Raw genomic sequence first — 19,227 nt, 5'->3', positions numbered from 1 at the left:
TATAAAACTGAATTGTATTTTGCAAAGATTCTAATGGTAAACTTGAGGTGTAAATTTTACCAAAATAATGTAAGAGATATTATCAATAGGGCACCTCTCCTAAACCACAAGTCCTCTAAACACTGGCAGTGAAATATAGGTCCCAATGGGAGACGTACCCTTGCTAGAAATATGTGTGGTGGTTGATATACGCCTGATGGAGTATATTACCGTTTTACAGAGAGAGCACAGATTTTGGAAAGGAGTTTTCACAGATTTAATTCACTGTGAATTGAAAGGGAGAGAATCATTAACCATTAAAAGAATTATCTGAAACAAATCCTGATGGACCTCCTCATCTATGAGCATGGATATTTTCTTCAAGTGGAAAGGAAGGATTGGTCAGAGAGGCTCTGCAACAGCTGTGGTCTCCTGCAGGATTATAACATGGGCTATCCTTAAGGACCTAGAGTCTAAGTCAAGGTAAAGCTCAGATTGCTGCGTATCTGCTGTGCTTCTCCCATTCTCATCCATGTTACTGAGGGCCTCCTACAGCATGCCTATCTGTTTCATATTTTATATTTTGTACATGTTGTGTGTGTTATTTAATACTCTAATTTTCATAATTGTGGAAACATTCCCAATTTTCACACTTTACTCAGAAAGTCTGTACATTTTGCATGTGGGACTTCATGTGTGATCAGAGTATACCGTGACTTCCAATTCTTTCTTACGTCACTTCTAAGGGGTGGCAGAGAGTGTCTACCTCCAGAGAAACTGAGAGTCTTTCTCAAGTAGAATATGGAGAAATACAGTATATCCTGAGCAAGCTACTGAGCCCACAAACATAGAAAGTGGACCTTCCTTTCTTTTAGGTAATTCATGGTGAACCTGACCACTAGGGAATTATATCCAACCCTCTGAAATCAGCCAGTTTATATACATGTATTGGTTCAAACGGCATACCCATGGAGTCCATCTTGCCAGTCAGAACTGACAGGATACCATACAAATATGTATCCTTCTTCTCTGTGTACCAACATTCCCTTAACACTAAATAGCAAATGATGATGACAATCAAAATCTGATGCACTGACTAGCTAGGTATGACAAGTGGTTCTTGTTGAAAATCACAATCAGAGACTAGAAGACCTGATCTGCTTCTATCTGGAGCTCATATTCATCCCACAACCCTCTCATGGGGCACTTTTTGGAAGCATTGCTCAGACCAATTTCTTGGCAGTTCTTGCTCATCTTTGAAGTGGCAAGGTGACTCCAGGCAAGTCATTATGGCTGGCAGAAGGGCTTCTGTAGTATGAGAAAGATGGCTTTATGGAGCATAGAGAATGGTAAACTCACACTCAGGGCTCAAAATTGAAGGACTGTCCTGGATAACTCTCTGGGAGCAAAAGTTCCAATGAACCTATGGGGCTGTGGCCTCCTTGAGAGGGGATGATGATATCACAGTTTTCTCTTTGTGACACAAGAGGACACTGATATGTGATTGGCCAGGCACCGCTGGGCACAGATTACAGCTGCATTGCTGGGCAGACAGCAGAGTGTGAGTCTGTGAGGAGAGTGACATCTGTGCCTCTGCTCGGGCTATAGCTTCCTCCGGACCCCCTCAGCGTCAGACAGTGCTGAGCAGTTTCCTGTTGACAGAGCATCATGAGAAAGCAAATTTATGGCACATTCATCATGGACTTTCAGGATGGTGAGAAATACACTTATCTTATTGATGCGAAACAGTCTATAACATTTTACTATGAACATCTAACACTTTATAAGTCATGGAGGGAAAATCGAAAGCACAGTGAGACAATATGTACTCCTTCAAGAATGCTGTGATCAACAAAAGAGAAAAGATGACGTGCATGGACAATGCGATGTAGAAGAATGAACACTCACATGACTCTGCTGGATACATAGAATGATATAGTTACCATGGAAAACAGTTTGCTATTTGTCCAGTATGTTGAGTATGAAAATATCATGTGATCATTGACATGTACAGAGTAGTGTTTAAAAAGGATGCCCATAAACTCCAAAACAGAATTCAGAAATGCACTGTAGATTTTGGTAAAAATGTAGAAACACAATATCACATCAACTGATGAATGTATCATCAAAGGTGGTATATGTATAAAATGAAACAAGAAAGAGTCATAAAAGTGATAGAAGTCCTGATGCTGGCCACTGCTAGAAAGTAGATTTAGTAATTGTCAAGAAAGATACTAGCATCTCAAGGCCACATATGCTGCCTCTCCACTAAGAAAACAGACCACCAATGTCAAATTCATAGGGAAAGAAGGCATGTCAGTGTTTGCCATGGCACATGGTATGGAGCTGTGTAGATGGGAAGTGGACATTGAATGATTTTGGCTTTTATTGACGGCTTATAATCAGAAACATGGTATTAGACAGCAAAAATTGAGGAAAAGACAGTGCCGTTGTAATATTACAAAATTGAATTGTATTTTTCCAAGGTTACCATGGCAACCTGGTGGTGAATTTTACCAAAACAATATAAGGTATAATCTCAGGCATCTATCAAGCACCACAAGTCCTCTAATACTGTGATGGCCCTGTCTCCTACACCCTTTGGGCTACATGAGATAACACCCCAGTTCTAAAAACAAACACTGCCAGTGAAATATAGATCTAATTGGGAGAAGTGCCCTTGGTAGAATTAAGGTAGGTGGTGAATATTTGAGTGATGGACTAGATTACCATTTCACAGAGGGCACTGATTTTGTAAAGATGTTTTCACAGATTTCATTCACATTGAATGAAAAGGGAGATAATCATTACACATTGAAGTAAGTCTCTGAAACAAAACATGATGGAGCTCCTCTCATGTGAGTATAAATATTTCCATCAATTGGAACAGAAGGATTGGTCAGATAGCTGGGGAAACAGCTGTGGTCTCTTGCCTGATCAAGCATGGGCTATCATGAATGACCTAGAGTCTAAATCAGGCTAAAACTTGGAATGCTGGAGATCTGCTGAGCCTCTCCCATTCTCTTCCCTGTTACTGAGCGCCTCTGAAGGCAAGACTTTCTGTTTCATCTTTTACATTTTGGGCATGTTTTCTGTGTTACCTTAATATTCTAGTCATCATAATTGAGGAAACATTCCCATTTTCACACTTTTACTCATGGAGTCTGTACATTTTGCATGTGGGACTCCATGTGTAGATAGAGAATCTATCGTGACTTCTAATTCTTTGTTATGCCTACTGCTAAAGAGTGTCACAGAGTGTCTTCCACCAGAGAAATTCATTGTCTTTGACAAGCATAATATAGAGTACTACAGTATATACTGAACCAACTACTGAGACCACAACCATAGGTGGACCTTCCTTCCTTTCCTGGTAAAGTCCTGGTGAACCTGACCTCTACTGAATTACATCCAACCCACTGAAATCAGCTGGTTCATAGGCATGTATCAGAGAATTCAGATGACAGACCCATGGAGCCCATCCTGCCTGTCAGAACTGACAGAGCACCATACAAATGTGTATCCTTACTCTCAGTGCACCAACACTCCCTTGACATTACTCAGCAAATGATGAGGACAATCAAGAACCTGATAACACGACTTGCTAGGGTTAATAAGTGATTCTTTTTGAACATCACCATCAGAGACTAGAAGACCCTATCTGCTTCTCACTAGAACACAGTCATCCGGTAACACTCTTTGATGATGCACTTTTTGGAGCCAGCACTCACACCAACTGCATGTTAGTTCTTCCTCCTCTTGGTCTAGTTATTATGGCTGCACCCAAGGGCCTCTGTAGTAAGAGAAAAAAGGCTCTATGGAGCACAGAGAATGGTGGTCACACTCAAGGCTCAAAGTGGAAGGACTGTCCTTGATAAGTCTCTGTGCAGTACAAAACAACTCTGTGGGTGTGGCATCCTGGAGCGGGGATGATGAAGTCACAGTTATCTTTTTGGGTCACATGAGGATACTGATATGCAATTGACCAGGTGGCCGGTGGTCACAGATTACAGCTCCAATGCTCGGCAGATAAGAGAGAGTGTGTCTTTGAGGATAGTGAATTATGTGGCTCTGCTCAGGCTGTATCTTCCTCCTGATGCCCTCAGCTTCCGACACTGCTGAGAAGTTTACTGCTGACATACTCTCCTGAGAAACAACGTTCTGGCACGTTCATCTTGGACTTTCAAGACCATGACAGATACACTTCTGTTATTGAGGCCACACAGTCGATAATATTTTGCTATGAAAATCGGACACTATGAGTCAGGGAGGGGAAATTGAAAACACAATGAGACAAAATGCTACTCCTTCTAAGAATGCTGTGATCAACCAAAGAGAAAAGATCGCATGTGCATTGACAATGTGATATGGAAGAATTGGAATTCTCACATGTCTCTCGGGATACATAGGATGATATAACTAACAAGAAAACAGTTCCATATTTGTGCCGTATTTTAAGAATGACAATGTCACATGACCATTGATAGATACTCAATAGAGTTTAAAACGGATGCCAGGAAACTACTAAATAGAATCAGAATGCACTTTAGATAATGGCAAATATGTAGAAAGACATTTTCTGGTTAACTGATAAATGCATTAACCAACATGTTATATGTATAAAATAAAATGAGATACAGTCATAAAGGAGAAGTCATGATGCTGGCGACCGCAATAAAGTATATTGACAAATTGGCAAGAGATAGAACCTAGGATACAAAACCACATATGCTGTCTCTTCATTAAGATAACAGAACGACAATATCAAATTCATAGGGATTGAAGGCAGGTGAGTGTTTGCCATGACACAAGTTGTGGGGCTGCATGCATGGGATGAAAGTTGCATGGCTTGGTTTTCTATTGATTGCTTTTAATCAGAAAAATTGTAGTAGACAGCAAGTAGTGAAGAAAGCCCAATGCTGCTGGCATATAAAAAACTGAGTTGTATTTTTTAAAGGTTCCAATGGCCAACGGTTAGTGTGAATTTTAGCAAAACATTGTAAGAGTTATTCCCAGTAGGGAACTTCTCCTAAAGCACAAGTCCTCTAATGTTGTAATGGACCTGCTTCCTAGACCCTTTGGTCTACATGAGAAAACTCCTCAGTTCTAAAATCAAACATTGCCAGTGAAATTTAGGTCCCAATGGGAGAAGTGCCTGTGGGGAGCCATGGTTACAGGAAACTCTGAGCTTTGCAGAATGGCTCAGTTTATGATAGCTGTTTCCTCCCCCTGAGGCAATTGTCTCTGCCTGCACCTGAGGGGAGCTTGAGCTTGTAAGCTGCTGAGGAATTTGATGGGAGTCGCCCATTCCCAGACACAGAAGGCTGATGCCTATCAGGGCAATTGATAAGATAATTACTTGTGAGAGTTTTGGTGAATGTTGTATCCTCTAAGTGAAAGTTAAAGAATTTACATTTGTTATGTTAATACATACTTGCACATGCTCAAACTGCTTACATGGGAGCAGTAAAATAAACTTAGTGTCTTCAGGATCACTGAAGTCCGCGATCGCCATCATATGTGAGAGTGTCTTTTATTCATTCCCACTCCCCCATTCGGGAACCCATCGACTCGTGGCGGCTGGCCCGTCACAGTGCCCTTGCTAGAAATAAGTGTGGTGGTGGATATTTGTCTGATAGAGTTCATTACCGTTTTACAGAGAGAGCACTGATTTTGTAAAGGAGTTTTCACAGATTTAATTCACTGTGAATTGAAAGGGAGAAAATCATTACACATGGATAGAAATCTCTGAAACAAAAAGGTTATGGTCCTCTTCACTTCTTAGCATACACATTTCCTTAAAGCTGAAGGGAAGGATTGGTCCGAGAGATAGGGAACGGCTGTGATCTCTTGTGCGGTTCAAGCCTGGGCTATCCTGAAGGACTTGGATTCTAAATAGGGCTAAAACTTGGTTTGCGGCAGAACTGCTGTGCTCCACCCATTCTATTCCATGTTACTGAGGGCCTCCTATGACATGGCTATATGTTTTATCTTTTACATTTTGTGCATGCTGTGTGTTACTATAATACTCTGATCTTTATAATTGAGTAAAGATTCCCAATTTTCATGCTTTTACTCTTAGATTCTGCATATTTTGAATGTGGGACTCAATGTGTGGTCAGTAATCTATCATGACTTCCAGTTCTTTGTTAAGTCACCTGCTAAGGGGTGGCAGAGAGTGTCTTCCTGGGAAATTTCTCTGTCTTTGACAAGTAGGACATAGAGAACTACAGTATATACTGAGCCAGCAACTGAACCCAAATACAAAGAAAGTGGACCTTCATTTCTTTCTTAGGTAATTCCTGGAGAAACTGACCTCTACTGAATTACGTGCAACCCTCTGAAATGAGCAAGTTTATAGGCACTTATCAGTGAATTCAGACATCCGATCTAGGGAGCCCATCATGTCTGTCAGACAGACAGAGCACCATACAAATGTGTATCCTTCCTCTCTGTGTTCTAACACTCCCTTGACACTACTCAGCAAATGATGAGGACAATCAAAGAGCTGATGCCCAATCTTGCTAGGCTTGATAAGTGGTTCTTGTAGGAAATCACCATCAGAGTCTAGAACACCTGATGTTCTTCTATCTGGAGCTCACATTCATCTGGTAATACTCTTTTATGTGGCACGTTGTAAAGCCAGCACTCAGAACAACTGCAGGTCAGTTCTGCCTCCTCTTTTAAGTGGAAAGGTGATTTCTTGCAAGTCATTATGTCTGGGCTCAAGAGCCTCTGTACTATCAGAAAGAAGGCTCTGTGGAGCACAGAGAATGTTGAAATGATACTCAGGGCTCAAAGTGGAAGGATTTTTTGGGATAAGTCTCTGGTCAGTAAATGGTCCAATGCATCTCGGTGGTTGCGGTCTCCTGGAGAGGGGATGATGATGTCACAGTTGTACTTTTGTGACACATGAGGAAACTGATATCTGATTGTCCAGGCAACTGCTGGGCATGGTTTACAGCTCCAGTGAAGGGCAGACAAGGGAGGTTGAGTCTGTGAGGAGACAAAATCTGTGGCTCTGTTTGGCTGTTCCTTTCTTCTGAAGCCCTCAGCATCAGACCTTGATTTTCAGTTGATTGTTGTCAGAGTCTCCTGAGAAAGAAATGTTCTGGCACCTTCATCTTGGACTCTCAGGACGGTGAGAAATACACTTCTCTTATTGAAGCTACATAGTCTATAACATGTTGCTATAAAAATTGGACACTCTGTCAGGGAGTGAAAATCTAAAGCACAATGAGACAATATGCTACTCCTTCAATAATGCTGTGATCAACCAAAGAGAAAAGATCACATGTGCATTGTCAATTCCATGGGGAAGACATGATAGACTCATATGTCTCTGCTTGATACATAGAATGATTTGGCTACTGTGGAAAACAGTTTGGTATTTGTACAGGATGTTGAGAATCAAAATATCTCTTGACCATTGATATATACACAATGGTGTGTAAAAAAGTTGCTCAGAAATTCCTAAACAGAATTCAGGCCTGCAAAGAATATAATGGCAAAAATAGAGAAACACAATATCAGGTCAACTGATGAATGAATTAGCGAAGGTCGTATATGTATAAAATGAAGCCAGGTACAGTTATAACAGTGACAGAAGACCTCATGCTAGGCACCACAGGAAACAATCTAGAGGAACTGGCAAAGGAAAGAAGGTAGCATCCCAAGGCCACATATGCTGTCTCTCCTCTAAGGTAACAGAACTGCAATGTAAAATTCATAGGGAGAGAAAGAAGGTCAGTGTTTGCCAGGGCACAAGGTGTGGGAGGCATGGAAGGGAAGTGAAAACTGCGTGGCTTGGAATTCTATTGATTGCTTGTAATCAGAAAAAAATGTTATTAGACTGCAAGGATTAAGGAAAGCACAAGGCTGTTCACATACTACAAGCTCAATTGTATTTTTTTCAAAGTTCCACAGTCAAACTGTGGTATGAACTTCACCTAAACAATGTAAGGGATAATCCCAGTAGGACACCTATCAAATACCACAAGTCCTCTAATGTTGTGATGTCCCTGCTCGCTAGACACTTTGGGCTGCATGAGAAAGCTTCTGAGTTCTCAAAACAAATACTGCCAGTGAAATTTAGGTTCCAATGTGTGTATTGCCCTTGCTATAAATAAGTGAGTTGGTGGATATTTGCCTGAAGGAGTATATTACCATTTTACAGAGAGAGCACGGCTTTTGGAAAGGAGCTTTCACAGATTTCATTTACAGAGAATTGAAAGGGAAAAAATCATTACACATTGAAAGAAGTTGCTGAATCTAACCATGATGGCCTCCTCACCTGTGAGCATAGATATTTCCTTCAAGTGGAAAGGCAGGACTGGTCAGAGATCCGTTGGAACTGAAGTGGTCTATTGCGGAGATCAAGCATGGGCTATCCTGAAGTTCTGGCTTCTAAATCAGGCTAAAACTCGGCTTACTGCAAATCTGCAGTGCCTCTCCCATTATCTTCCATGTTACGAGGGCATCCTACAGCATTCCTTACTATTTCATCTTTTACACTTTGCACACATTATGTGTGTTACTTTAATACTCTGATTTTCATAATTGAGGAAACATTCCCAATTTTTACCCTTTTACTCATAGAGTCTGTAAATTTTGCAAGTGGTAGTCCATGTTCAGTCAGATAATCTACCATGACTTAAAGATCTTTGTTTTATCACCTGCTAAAGGGTGCAGAGAGTGTCTTCCCCAGAGAAATTCAGTGTTTTTGGCAAGTAAAATATGTAGAAATACAATGTACACTGAGCCAGCTACTGAGCCCACACACAAAAAACGTGGACCGTCCTTTCTTTCTCAGCTAATTCCTGGTCAACTTAACCTATACTGAATTACATCCAACCCTCTGAAATCAACTGGTTGATAGGCATATATCAGGGAATTCAGATGGCAGAATCATGGAGCCCATCCTGCTTGTTCTAACTGACAGTGCACCATAAAAATGTGTATCTTTCTTCTCTGTGTACCAACACTCCTTTGACACTACTCAGCAAGTGATGAGGATAATCAAGAAACTAATACCCAGACTTGGTAGGTATGATAAGTGTTTCTTGTTGAAAATCATTATCAGAGACTACAAGACCTGATCTGCTTCTATCTGGAGCTCACATTCATCTGGTAACACTCTATGATTAGGCACTTTTAGGAGCCAGCGCTCACACCAAATCCATGTCAGTTCTGACTCCAATGGAAGAGGCAAGGTGATTCAGGGCAAGTCATTATGGCTGGCCCAACGGTCTCTATAGTTTGAGAAAGAAGGGTCAACAGAGCACAGAGATTGGTGAAGTCATACTCTGGGTCAAAGTTGAAGGACTTTCTTGGGTAACTCCCTGGCCACAAATTGTCCAAGGCTACTCTGTGCTGTGGCCTCCTGAAGAGGGGATTATGATATCACCATTGTCTTTTGTGACACATGAGGACACTTATTTGTGTTTGGCCAGGTGGCTGATTGGCTTGGATTACAGCCCCAGTGCTGGGCAGACAACAGAGTGTGAGTCTGTGAGGAGAACAAACTCTGTGGCTCAGCTCAGGCTATTCCTTCCTAGTGACATCCTCAGTGTCAGACCCTGCTGAGCAGTTTTCTGTTTACAGACCCTCCTGTGAAAGCACAAGTCTGGCACCTTCATCTTGGATTTTCAGGATGGTGAGAAATACACTTATCTTATTTAAACCACACAGTATATAATGTTTGGCTATGAAAATTGGACACTTTTTCAGTCAGGGACGGAAAGTCAAAAGCACAATGAGACAATATGCTACTCCTTGAGAAAGAAGGGTCAACAGAGCACAGAGATTGGTGAAGTCATACTTAGGATCAAAGTGGAAGGACTTTCTTGGGTAACTCCCTGGCCTCTTGATTTTCCTCTCTTGATTTTCTCATAATCAAGAATGCTATGATTAAAGAAATAGAAAAGATCACATGTTCATTGCCCGTGCAATACGGAAGAATTGGAAGGCTCACATTTCCCTTTGGATGCATAGAATGATACAGCTACATTGGAAAACAGTTCATTATTTGTCCAAGATGTTGAGATTGAAAATATATCATGACCATTGATATATACACAATAGTGTTTAAAATGGATGCCCAGAAACTCCTAACCTGAATTCAGAACTGCAGTGTAGATAATGGCAAAAATGCAGAGACACAATATCAGGTCACCTGATGAATGCATTAGTGAAGGTGGCATATGTATAAAATGCAACAAGATACAGTCATAAAGGTGACAGTAGTCCTGATGTTGGAACCATAACAAAGTTACTTGAGATATAGGAAAGAGAAGAAGCTAGAATCCCAAGATCTCATATGCTGTCTCTCAACGAAGATAACAGACCGACAATGTCAAATTCATAGGGACAGAAGACAGGTCAGTGTTTCCAGGGCACAAAGTTTGGGTAATCATGGATGGGAAGTGAAAGTTGCATTGCTTGGGTTTGTATTGAATCCTTGTAATCAGAAATATGGTACTAGACAGCAAGGATTGAGGAAAGCACAGTGCTGTTGGCATATTACAAAACTGAAATGCATTTTTTAAAGGTTCCAATATCCAAAGGATATTCCCAGTATTGCAGATCTCCTAAACCACAAGTCCTCAAATGTTGTGATGGTCCTGCCTTCTAGATACATGCAGATACATGAAAAATCTCATCAGTTCTAAAACCAACACAGACAACGAAATTTAGTTACCAATGGGAGAATTGCTCTTGCTAGAATTAAGTGTGGTGGTGTATATTTGCCTGATGGGGTAGATTACCATTTTACAGAGAGAGCACTGATTTTGGAAAGGAGTTTTCACTGATTGCATTCACTGTGATATGTAAGGTTGAGAATCTTTACATATTGGAAGAAGTCTCTTAAACAAGACGTAATGGGACTCCTCACCTGTGAGCATAGATACTGCCTTCGAGTGGAAAGGAAATTTAGGTAAGAGAGCTGTAGTAACGGCTGTGGTCTCTTGTGGGGTTCAAGCCTGGGCTATCTGAATGACCAGGAGTCTGAATCAGGCTAAAACTTGGGATCCTGTGGATCTGTTGTGTGTCTCCCATTCTCTTCAATGTTACTGTGGGCTTCCTATGGCATGCATATCTGTTTCATCTTTATATTTTACGCATGTATGGTGCCTTCCTTTAATAGTCTGATTTTCATAATTTAGGAAATATTCCCAATGTTCACCCTTTTACTCATAGAGTCTATACATTTTGAAAGTGGGACTCCATGTGTAGTCAGATAATCTATCGTGACTTGAAGATCTTTGTTAAGTCACCTGCTAAGTGGTGACAGAGAGTGTGATCCCCAGAGAAATTCACTGTCTTTGAACAGTTGAATATGGAGAACTACAGTGTATATGAGATAGCTACTGAGCACACACACAAATAAAGTGGACTTTCCTTTTTTCCTTAGGTAATTCCTGGTGAAACTGACCTCTACTGAATAACATCCAACCCTCTGAAATCAGCACGTAGATAGGCATGCATCAGGGAATTCAGATGACAGACCCATGGAGCCCATCCTTCCTTTCAGAACAAACAGAGAACCATACAACTGTGTATCTTTCCTCTCTGTGCATCAACACTCCCATGACACTACTATGCAAATGATGAGGACAATCAAGAACCCGAACCCGACCTGCTATGTATAAAAAGTGGTTCTTGTTGAAAATCAGCAGGAGAGATTGGAAGATCTGATGTGCTTCTATCTGGATCTCACATTCATCTGGTAACACTCTTTGATGGGGCACTTTTTGAAGCCAGAGCTCACACCAACTGCTTGTCGGTTCGTGCTCCTCTTTGAAGTTTCAAGGTGATTCACGGCAAGTCATTAGGGATGGGCCCAAGAGCCTCTGTTATATGAAAAATAAGTCTATATGGAAAACAGAGAATGGTGAAGTCACACTCAGGGTCAAAGTGGAAGTACTGTCCTGGAACACTCCCTGAGCGCAAATGGATCAAGGCACCTCTTTGGCTGCGGCCTCTTGGAGAGGGGATGATGATGTAACAGTTTTCTTTTTGTGACACATGAGGAGACTAATATGTGACTGGCCAGGTGCATATGGGCCAGATTTCAGCTTCAGTGCTGGGCAGACAACAGAGTTTGGGTCTGTGAGGAGAGCGACTTCTGTGGATCTACTCAGGCTGTTCCTTCCTCCTGATGCCCTCAGTGTCAGACCTTGCTGAGCAGTTTACTGTTGACAGAAACTCCTGAGAAAGTAATGTTTTGGCACCTTCATCTTGGACTTTCCGCATGGTAATAAATACACTTATCCTATTGAAGCCACACAGTCCGTAATGTTTTGCTATGAAAATCAGACACTTTATGAGTGAGGGAGGGAAATTGAAAGCACAATGAGACAATATGCTACTCCTTCAGGAATGTTGTGATCTACCAAAGAGAAAATATCAAATGTGCATTCACAGTGCAATTTGGAAGAACTGAAAAGCTCACATGTCTCTTCTGGATACATAGAATTATATAGCTACATTGGAAAACAGTTTGCTATTTTTGAGGATGTTGAAAATGAAAACATCCCATCACTATATATATATATATATATATATATATATATATATATATATATATATATATATATATATATATATATATATGTTTATATACACATAATAGTGTTTAAAAAAGGATGTCCAGAAACTCCTAAACAGAATTCAGAACTGCAGTGTAGATAATGGCACAAATGTACTAACACAATATCAGGTCAACTGATAAATGCATTAGCAAAGGTGGTATATGTACAAAATGAAACAAGATACAGTCATAAAGGTGACAGTAGTCCTCATGCTGGACACCGCAAGAGAGTCACTTGAGAAATTGGCAACAGAAAGATACTAGCAAGCCAAGGTATCATACGCTGTGTCTGGATTCAGAAAACAGACCGACAATGTCAAATTCATAGGGAAAGTAGCCAGGTCAGTGTTTTCCAGGGCGCAAGCCCTGGGGCAGTGTGGATGGGAAGTGAAAGTTGCATGGCTTTGGTTTCTGTTAATTGCTTGTAATCAGAAAAAATGTTATTAGCTGTATTTGAGGAAAGCACAGTGCTGTTGGCATATAACAAAACTGAGTTGCAATTTTCTTAATGATTTATTAGTTTTTAATGAAGCTGTTTTTATTTATTGGGTTAAAATTGATAGTAAAATTAAATAGATTTCAGGTATACAAAAATATATTACATCACCTATACATCCCATTGTGAGTTCACCACCCAGAGTCTATTTTCCTTCCATCACCATATATTTGATCCTGCTTACCCTCATCTGCCACCTCCCTTCCCCCTTACCCTCTGGTAACCACTAAACTATTGTCTCTGTCTATGAGTTTTTGTTTCTCATTTGTTTGTCTTCTTCTTTTGTTGTTTTTGATTTATATACCACATATCGTTGAAATCATATGATTCTCTGTTTTTTCTGTCTGACTTATTTCGCTTAGCATTATATTCTGAAAATCCATCCATATTGTCACAAATGTTCCTATATCGTCTTTTCTTACCACTAAATAGTATTCCATTGTGTATGTATACCACTAATTCTTTATCCATTTATCTATATAAGGATGTTTTGGTTGTTTCCATGTATTGGCCACCATAGACAGAGCTGCAGTGAACATTGGAGAACACACGTCTTTATCTCTAAATGTTTTCAGATTTTTTGGGTAGATACCCAGGAGATGGATTGCTGGGTCATATGGTAATTCTGCTTGTAAATTTTTGGGGAAACACCACAATGCCTTCCATAAGGCTGCAGCAGTCTGCATTCCCATCAACAGTGTATGAGGGTTCATTTTTCTCCACAGCTATTCCAGCACTTGTTCCTATTTGTCTTGTTGTTGATAACCATTCTGACTGGGGTGAGGTGATATCTAATTGTGGTTTTTATTTGCAATACTCTTATGATTAGAGATGTTGAACATTTTTTCATATGTCTATTTGCCATTTGTGTGCCCTCTTTGGAGCAATGTGTCTTCAGATACTCTCCCCATTTTTCAATTGGGTTGTTTGTTTTTTTGTTGTTGAGTTTCATGAGTTCCTTGTATATATTGGATATTAGCCCCTTATCCGATGCAGTGCTTGCAAAAATCTTCTCCCATTCAGTTGGTGGCCTCTTTATTTTGTGGATGGTTTCCTTTTCTGTGCAGAAGCTTTTAAGTTTCATATAGTCCCATTAATTTATTTAGCTTTACTTCCCTTGCCTTTGGAGTCAAATTCATAAAATGCTCTTTGAACCTAAGGTCCATAAGATTATTACTTATGTTTGTAACTAGGCAGTTTATTGTTTCTGGTCTTATGCTTAAGTCTTTGATCCATTTTGAATTAATTTTGGTACATCCTGAGAGATAGCAGTCCTGTTTCATTCTTTTGCACGTGCCTATCCAATTATCCCAGCATCATTTATTGAAGAGGCTGTATTTTCTCCGTTGCATGTTTTTTGCTTCTTTGTCAAAAATTATCTGTCCATATTTATGTTGTTTTATTTCTGGGTTCAATTCTATTCCACTGATCTATGTGACTGTTTTCCTGCAAATACCATGCTGTTTAGATTATTGTAGCATTATAGTACAAGCTAAAGTCAGGGAGTGTGATATCTCCAGTATTGTTCTTTTTTCTTAAGACTTCTTTGGTTATTCACAGTCTCTTATGTTTCCAAACAAATCTGATGATTATTTTTTTAATTTATTGGGGTGACAATTGTTAGTAAAATTACATAGATTTCAAGTGTACAATTCTGTATTATATCATCTATAAATCCCATTGTGTGTTCATGAACCAGAGTCAGTACTCCTTCCATCACCATATATTTGATCCCCCTTACCCTCACCTCCCAACCCCATACTCCCTTAACCTCTGGTAACCACTAATCTGTTGTCTGTGTCTATGAGTTTCTGTTTCTCATTTGTTTGTCTTGTTCTTTTGTTGTTTTGGTTTACATACCACATATCAGTGAAATCATATGGTTCTCTGCTTTTTCTGTCTTATTTCGCTCAGCATTACACTCTCAAGATCCATCCATGTTGTCACAAATGTTCCTATATTATCTTTTCTTACCACCGAATAGTATTCCATTGTGTATGTATACCACTACTTCTTTATCCATTCATCTATCGCAGGACATTTTGGTTGTTTCCATGTCTTGGCCACCGTAACAAAGCTGCAATGAACATTGGATCACACGTGTCTTTATCTCTAAATGTTTTCAGATTTTTTGGGTAGATACCCAGGAGAGGGATTGCTGGGTCATATGGCAATTCTATTCGTAATTCTTTGAGGAACCTCCACACTGCCTTCCATAACGGCTGCACCAGTCTGCATTCCCACCAACAGTGGATGAGGGTTCCTTTTTCTCCACAGCCTCTCCAACATTTGTTATTATTTGTCTTGTTGATGATCGCCATTCTGACTGGGGTGAGGTGATATCTCATTGTGGTTTTGATTTGCATTTCTCTGATGATTAGTGATGTTGAGCATTTTTTCATATGTCTATTTGCCATTTGTATGTCCTCTTTGGAGAAATGTCTCTTCAAGTCCTCTACCCGTTTTTCAATTGGGTTGTTTGTTTTTGTTGTTGAGTTGCATGAGTTCCTTGTATATTCTGGACACTAGCCCCTTATCGGAGGCACTGTTTGCAAAAATCTTCTCCCATTCAGTTGGTGGCCTCTTTATTTTGTCAATGGTTTCTTTTGCTGTGCAGAAGCTTTTAAGTTTCATATAGTCCCATTAATTTATTTAGCTTTAATTCCCTTGCCTTTGGAGTCAAATTCATAAAATGCTCTTTGAACCCAAGGTCCATAAGATTATTAATTATGTTTGTAACTAGGCAGTTTATTGTTTCCGGTCTTATGCTTAAGTCTTTGATCCATTTTGAATTAATTTTGGTACATCCTGAGAGATAGCAATCCCGTTTCATGATTCTGCACGTGGCTATCCAATTATCCCAGCATCATTTATTGAAGAGGCTCTCTTTTCTCTATTGTATGTTTTTTGCTTCTTTTTCAAAAATTATCTGTCCATATTTATGTGGTTTTATTTCTGGGTTCTCAATTCTATTCCATTGATCTATGTGTCTGTTTTTCTGCAAATACCATGCTGTTTTGATTATTGTAGCATTGTAGTACAAGCTAAAGTCAGGGAGTGAAATATCTCCAGTATTGTTCTTTTTTCTTAAGACTTCTTTGGCTATTCAGGGTCTCTTATGTTTCCAAACAAATCTGATGATTTGTTTTTTAATAAATTTATTGGGGTGACAATTGTTAGTAAAATTACATATATTTCAGGTGTACAATTCTGTATTATATCATCTATAAATCCCATTGTGTGTTCATCACCCAGAGTCAGTTCTCCTTCCTTCACCATATATTTGATCCCCCTTACCTTCATATCCCACCCCCCACCCACCACCACCCTTACCCTCTGGTAACCACTAAACTATTGTCTGTGTCTATGAGTTTCTGTTTCTCATTTGTTTCTCTTGTTCTTTTGTTGTTTTTGGTTTATATACCACATATCAGTGAAATCACATGGTTCTCTGCTTTTTCTGTATGACTTATTTCGCTCAGCATTACTCTCTCAAGATCCATCCATGTTGTCACAAATGTTCCTATACCATCTTTTCTTACCGCCGAATAGTATTCCATTGTGTATATATACCAACCCAATTGAAAAATGGGCAGAAGAAAGAGACATTTCTCCAAAGAGGACACAGAAATGGCAAATAGACATATGAAAAAATGCTCAACATCACTAATCATCATCAAAATGCAAATCAAAACCACAATGTCATATCACCTCACCCCAGTCATAATGGCTATCATCAACAAGACAAATAGTAACAAGTATATGAGAGGCTGTGGAGAAAAAGGAACCCTCATACACTGCTGGTGGGAATGCAGACTGGTGCAGCCATTATGGAAGGCAGTGTGGAGGTTCCTCAAAAAATTACAAATAGAATTGCCATATGACCCAGCAATCCCTCTCCTGGATATCTACCGAAAAAATCTGAAAACATTTATAGACAAAGATACTTGTGCTCCAATTTTCACCGTAGCTTTGTTTACGGTGGCCAAGACATGTAAACAACCAAAATGTCCTTCGATAGATGAATGGATAAAGAAGTTGTGGTATATGTACACACTGATGATTTTTTGTGTGTGTTCTATTTATTTTAAAAATGCCATTGGTATTTTGATGGGGATTGCATTAAGTATGTATATAGCTTTGCATTATATGGCCATTTTAACTATGTGGATTCTTCCAATCCATGAGCACAGAATTTCTTTCAATTTCTTTGTGTCGTCTTCAATTTCTTTTAAAAATGTCACAGAATTTTCAGCATATAGGTCTTTCACATACTTGGTTAAGGTTATTCCGTGGTATTTTATTCTTTTTACTGCAATTGCAAAATGACTTCTTTTCGTATTTTTTTTTTTTCTGAGATTTCATTGTTAGTATATAGGAATGCAATGGACTTTTGTACGTTGATTTTGTAGCCGGCAACTTTACTGTGTTCGTTGATTGTTTCTAATAGCTTTTTGGTGGAGTCTTTAGGGTTTTCTATATATAGCACGATGCCATCTGAAAAGTGTGATAATTTAATTTCCTCAGTCCCCATTTGAATGTCTTTTATTTCTTTTTCTTGCCTGATTTCTCTGACAAGGAGTTCCAACACTGTTGAAAAGCAGAAGTGATAGGGGACAACCCTGTATTGTTCCTGAACATAGAGCAATGGGCTTCAGTTTTTCACTATTAATTATGAGATTAGCTGAGGGTTTGTCATATATGGCTTTTATTATGTTATGATACTTTCCTTATATACCTATTTTATTAATTGTTTTAATCATAAATGATGTTGTATCTTGTCAAATGCATTCTCTGCATCAATTGATATCATCATATGATTTTTGTCCTTCATTTTGTTTATGTGATGTATCACATTGTTGGATTTGGGGATATTGAAGCTTCCTTGTGCCCCGGGGATAAACCCCACTTGGTCGTGAGGAATAATCTTTTTTAATGCACTGTTGTATTAGATTTTGCTAGAATTTTGTTTAGGATTTTGCATCTGTATTCATCAGAGATGTTCATCTGTAGTTCTCTTTTTTTGTGTTGTACTTACAAGGTTTTCGTATCAGGGTAATATTGGCCTCATATAATGAATTAGGGAGTACTGACTCTTCTTCAATTTTTTTGGAAGAGTTTGAGCAGGATTGGTATTAGATCCTCTTTGAAGGTTTGGTAGAATTTAATAGTGAAGCCATCTGATCCAGGACTTTTGCTTTTGGGAAGGTTTTTGATGATTGATTCAATTTTATTACTGGTGATTGGTATGCTTAGATTTTCCAGTTATTCATAGTTCAACCTTGGAAAGCTATATGTTTCTAAGAACTTGTGCATTTCTTCTAGGTTATTTAATTTGTTGGCATATCGTCTTTTACAGTATTCTTGGATCATCCTTTGTATTTCTGTGGTATCCGTGATAAATCCCATTTTTCATTTCAGATTTTGCTAATTAGTGTCTTCTCTCTTTTTATCTTAGTAAGTCTAGCCAAGGACTTATCAATATTGTTTATCGTTTCAAAGAACCAGCTCTTTGTCACATTAATTTTTTCTATTGTCTTTTTGTTCTCTATTTCATTTAGTTCTGCTCTGATTTTTGTTAAGTGCTTTCTTCTGCTGACCTTGGGTTTCATTTGTTATTTTTCTAATTCTTTATGGCGTAACATGAGGTTATTTATATAGGATTTTACCTGTTTCTTGATATAGGCCTCATGTGATATAAATTCTCCTATAAACTGCTTTCATTTTATCCCAATAATTTTGGTAGGATGTATTTTCATTGTCATTTTTTCTTTGTATCTTTTGATCTCCCCTCTAATTTGTTCTTTTACCTGTTGTTCTTTAAAGCATGTTGTTTAATCTCCATGTATTTGTGTTTTTTACTGCTTTCTTTTTCCAGTTGATGTCCAATTTCAAAGCCTTGTGATCAGAGAATATGCTAGGTATGAGTTCAATCTTTTTAAATTTGCTGAGGCTGATTTTATGCCTGAATATATGGTGTATCCTTGAGAATATTCCATGTCCACTAGAAAGAAATGTATAATGTGATGGTTTAGGAAGAAGTACTCTATATATGTCAATTTTGTCCATTTAATCTAATGTTTCAATTAGGGCTGCTATTTCCTTATTTTCTGTTTGGATAATCTATCCTTATCTGTCAATGATGTATTTAAGTCCCCTA

This window comes from Rhinolophus sinicus, unplaced genomic scaffold, assembly GCF_057876585.1.
Source record: "Rhinolophus sinicus isolate RSI-liver-muscle unplaced genomic scaffold, RSI-T2T HiC_scaffold_23, whole genome shotgun sequence".
NCBI classification, from domain to species: Eukaryota; Metazoa; Chordata; class Mammalia; order Chiroptera; family Rhinolophidae; genus Rhinolophus; species Rhinolophus sinicus.
Note: the sequence above shows the minus strand (reverse complement) of the source record.